Source organism: Arvicola amphibius, chromosome 5 (assembly GCF_903992535.2).
Source record: "Arvicola amphibius chromosome 5, mArvAmp1.2, whole genome shotgun sequence".
Classification (NCBI taxonomy): Eukaryota; Metazoa; Chordata; class Mammalia; order Rodentia; family Cricetidae; genus Arvicola; species Arvicola amphibius.
Genome location: NC_052051.1, coordinates 29447444 through 29452909, shown reverse-complemented (window position 1 = coordinate 29452909; position 5466 = coordinate 29447444).

Here is a 5466-nt window from a genome sequence, read left to right as displayed (position 1 = left end):
TTTTTTCTGGGCCCCCCATTCCTCCATTTTGAAATGAGAGTGTTTATTCGATGCCATTAAATTAACTTTTTCTTTAAAAAAATGCAAGAGCTTTCACAGTTAAAAAATTGTCTTGACTCAAGGAAGAATTTGTATTTAAAAAATTTTCTTAGAACTATTAAAAGTTTAGGGACACTTAAAGATGGGCTAAATGCATCTTTTATTATGAGATGGCCCCTAACCTTTAGGACCAGAGTTGGAAGGTTAAGATTGAAAAGTGTGTCAAGTTGGCAAAGGGTAGAGTTGTGATGGCTAACCTTACAGTATCTGAAATCAGCTGGGAGATCCACCCTTGGGGATGTCTGTGGGAATGTTTCCACAGAGGTGCAACTGAGGAGGGAAGACCTACACCATGTGTGAACACCACCATCCCTTTTATTATGGTTTCTGGCTGAATGAAATGGGGGGAATGAAAGAAATCAGCTAAGTACCAGCATTAATTCCTCTTTGCTTCATGACTGTAGACCAAGGTATCAGCCCCCTCACGCAGTGGCCATCAGTCCTTCTGGCCATGATGGACTATATCCTGCCTTAAACCATGAGCCAAAATCAATCCTTCTTTCCGTGGATATATATGCCAAGTATTTTGTCACAGCCGAGAGAAAAGTGACTAACACGCCCCTGTTGACTTACTGGCTTCCTGTTGGCTCTTTTCTACAATTTCTGTTTCTTAGGCTAGAGTGTTTCCACCAACAACCTTTACTCTTTAAAATCTTTTCTTGTGGGAATAGGGAAGCACAGATGGCACAGCTGTCATTAAGGACAGTTTGATGGTGCTAGGGATGTAGCTCGGTGGTAGAGCATTTGCTTAGCACGTGCAAAGCTCCTGGTTCAACCCTCAGTGCTGTAACAAAGCAAAACAAACATAGGGTGACCAATTTTTAGAAACATATACATCAACAATATATTTCTCATACTTCTTCTAGTCTATACCTCATCTCCACCGAGAATTAGCCACTGTTTTGTCTTTTAGCATTATGTGTTAGTTTTCCTGTTATTCAGCACCATATAAATGAACTATACTATTGTGTTCTTTTGTGTTTGAATTCTTTGCTCAACTTCATATATGAGATTCATTGGGCTTTTTGTTTTGTTTTGTTTACTTTCAAGATACGGTTTCTCTGTATAGCCCTGGCTGTCCTGGAATTCACTCTGTAGTCCAGGCTGGCCTCAAACTCAGAGATCAGCCTGCCTCTGCCTCTCTAGTGCTGGGATTAAAGGTGTGCACCATCATACATGACTGAAATTGGTTGTTTTATGTTACCAATAGTTTGTTCTTTAAAAATATATATTGAGTTAGGTGGTGGTGGTGCAAGCTTTTAATCCCAGCACTCGGGAGGCAGAGGCAGGCAGATATCTGTGAGTATGAGGCCAGCCTGGTCTACAAGAGCTAGTTCCAGGACAGGTTCCAGAGCTACAGAGAAACCCTGTCTCAAAACACACACACACACACACACACACACACACACACACACACACACACACACACACAGAGAGAGGGGGGGGAGGGGAGAAAGAGAGAAGGAGAGAGAAAGCAGTGCAGAAGCATATCATAAAACAAAACAAAAACAAAAATATTCAATCTAACTCACAATTTATCCATCTTATTGTGGACAATATAACCACATCCTTTCATAGGGTATCTATAATGTATGCCCCTTAGTCAGGACAGAGAGCTTTTCACCGTGTTAATGCCTTCCTAGGGTCTTTTGTCAATTTTCAAATCTATCTAATTTAAAGCTACAACAAAACAACCATATTTAAACCATCCTATAAAGTCACTGTCATAGAACTCATCTAGTGAAATAAGCACCCTTTCTCTTTGCTTTATTGTAATGACCTGAGAACACCTTTATCAGACTCCTACAAGCAGCCAGGGAAGTACTGTGACCAGAGATGGGATTAAAAACTGATTTGAATGTCTAGAACATTTACTTATGAAAAGTTTTTAAGATGACATAAAATAATTAAAATGAGGAGGCTTATGTAAATGTAAGACAACAAACAATTCATGACGGTTTCCCATGATCACTTGAAACAAGACAGAAAAGAACCCAAAGGTTTGACAGAACGGGTTCTCCAATGCGGGACAGTCAGGCATTGCCTTGTTTTCTTTGGAAGCTATTTATCACTGTCAAATACACACAGTGGCTTCTCTTTTACCTCTGTTTAAACAAGAATATACTTTGCATCTTGACATTTCCCCCAAACAGAGAGTCTCCTTTATTACCAGGGCACACTTCAAGCTTCATGTCCGCTATTGTAAAGGCAAGCTGAAATTTTTGAGGGTGGCATTGTTGAACAATGTTATTTCCTTGTAAAGACCCATGATCTGGCTTTTAAAATGTGCATCCTCCACAGCCTCTTCCTGTCTCAGTTAAAGCAGACAATTGTTTATTTTATATTATGTTCTTATTAAGCTCAGCTTTGGTCTATAAGTAGTCACTTCAGTTTTTATGTGTGTGATCTGGCTCACTGACTCTTAACCTATTACTATTCGTGCATATCTTAAGATACAGTAAGAAGTAGGCAGTTTAAATATGTGAGTCATAACAGAAATTAGTATGACTTTTTAAAGAGTGTTTGCCTAATCCTCAGCTTTGCATAGAAATTATTGTCTAGTGATTGGCTGACCTGCAGTCTTTTAGCTGAGAATAAAACAGGTTACTTCTATGTCAGGTAGGGAAATATGCAATAATTAGAGACTTTTGTCTGAGAATAATGGTGAGAAAATGCCTGATATATAATTATATATGTATATCACATAAAGTCTGTAAGTTCTTAAAATGATGAAAGAAAAATTCATGAAGTTGAAAAACCCTTTCTTTTTCTTATAAAGGAAATAAATTCTGAGTGTAGCAACAGTAGAAAATAATGGCAGCTACACAGCAGGAAAAAATTCCACGTAAATATAGTCTAATTCCACGTAAATATAGTTTAATTCCACGTAAATATAGTCTAATTCCGTATTGGAAGCCCAGAAGCCTCCAGCTTGGTGACACTTAGGAGGTGAGTTCCGTGTTGGAAAACCAGGGCTCCTGGAGCAAACATAAACCAGTGGTCTCTTCATGACAAATAAAATCTGGTTAGACTTCAGCCACCGTCACGTGTTTATAGGCCACCCATGACTGCCTTTATATGTCATGTACAGGTGAGTGGTTGTGCCAGAGACAAAATACCACATAAAGTCTTAGATATCTGCCATGTGCCTCTATACAGAAAACATCTGTTTACTCTTGATCTACTTCCCAATATGGATTTGGGTATGCAAGAGAAAGCTCTTGAATGTACTGTGTTGTGGCTGAACCTCCTCACCAGGAGACTGACTGCTTTCTAAATGGAAAGACAAGCTATAGATATTAGTACAATTTTAGGTCTGAAAACGAATCAGTGCCATACAAGGTATAAGATGCTTTAGGATCTCCATGGAGTCATAGGGAAAGCTCCACAGAGAAGAGGGACTGAAACTTTTTGATGGATGGATAGGATTTAACTATGCCTATATGTGTGTAGAAAATTCCTGTTAAGCGGCACATGGATGGGAAAGGCTGGGAGGACTGTGAATGTTCAAGGGCATCCAGACCATTTGGAGGAGTAGGATGGTCTGGGAAAAAGTGGGTTGAAGATGTGGGATGGAAGGGCTGAGAGGGATCTGAAGGCAGGTTGAAGCTTAAAAGGGGTTGGGGTACAAATGAAGGCATTGTGGAAGATTAAGCAGGCTCACAAAGCCTGTGACATTTTCCTTAAGATATGGAGCCAAATTCCTTTCCTTGGAGTATAGCTTGCCCTGGACCTGATATCTTCCTTCTGAAGTACAGAGGAAAGGAAGTGACAGTGTGTGATTTTCAAGACTAACTCTTGAAAGACATTCCTTCTGCTCTCTTGGACTGATTGTCTTGCCATAAGGTTGCTCAAGAAACCCATGCATTGTTAAAAGCCCAAGTCTTGCTCTAACAGTCATCAGGGAGCTGATGCCCACACTTACACCACAACCCCGTAGGTGAGCTATGCTGGAAGCAGATCTTTCAGCTGGGCCTCCAGACAGCAATGGCTGTACCTGCAGTCACATGAGGAACCCAAGACTGACTCACCAATGAAGCTGCTTCTGAATTCTCAAACCTTAGAGATTTCAAACCAGTGTTTATTGTGTTTTTTCTTTTTGAGGCATTGTTATGCAGCAAATGGCCAGAATAGTTATCATTTGTCTAGTGTTGCTTTGGGCAGAATTAACCTAGTAATTTTAATTAATTAATTCATGGACTACCATCATTAGGGTGTGCTCTGGGCAATATACTGTAGGAGTTTTGTCCCCTGGTTTTGTGGAATGCTATAGTGTATAAGTTGAACAAAGTAGAGTCTAGAAATGGGCAGATGGTCCCACAGTCAGCCAGGAGCAACTCACGGTAGGCCCTTTGTTGATCTTCTTACAAAGTTCCTTACAAATTTTAGGCCTCTCTTTCCTGTAGGGATTTCTCTTGCTACAGGAGCATGCTCAAATTGAGTGTGGGGTAGGCTAGAAATGGAAAGAGACAATGACCCAGGAGAAATTCTCAATAAACAAAGGGAAGAATTTCATTAGTAAATTTCCTAGTTTCTCATCCCAGAATAGGGCAAGTCTGAGGTGTGTTTCTTACAGTCCCTCAGGAGGTCCCTTGAGAAGGAGTCTGAGCTGTCCAGAGAGTCAATTGCTTCAGCTACATACTCTTTGTTGACTTATTTCACCTTCCATTCTCAAAGTGCTTCTCAGAATCAGCTTCCTAGTCTGTGAGTTGTGTCTAATTGCTTGTATTGGGTTCTGTTTCTGAGGGAATGCAAATTAGGAGAGGGATCCAGGTTTAGGTGGAAACATTTATTCTAAGAAGGCAATAGAGGTGACATGGAAGAGAGACAAGAATCAAGGCTGATGGTTTGTTGTTAATCAGATGTTGTATGGTCCATTACTCATCTAGATGTCCTGTGACCCAGAGGTGACATAATTGTCTGTGGTGACACCGGTTCTTGTTGCCCATTCCAATGTTGATTATCTTTTCCTAACTCTGTATCTCACCACATTCAGGCTTCCTATAGGTCCATAATGCATTATTTTGTTTTCACTGATTTTTCTGCACATCTTCACAGAGTGGTTTTAGCTGCACCACTAGTGGATATTTCTAAGCACTTTCATAGTTATGTATTAACTGTCCATTGCCCTTCTATAGACTGTGATTCTGTTTTTCCCTTATAGGACAGTGGTGCCAAGGTTTCATTTAAATTCTGTATTTAAGTAAAATAAGCAATTAGAAGAAAAATTTAACTTTCAAGTTAGGTCTGTTAGGAAAAAAAAAACCTTGAAGCTGCATTTTGTCTAAGTTGAATGGGATGAAATGAGGTTTTTATATTTATTTTATTTTTTATGTGTATGGGTATTTTGCTTGCTTGTATGTATGT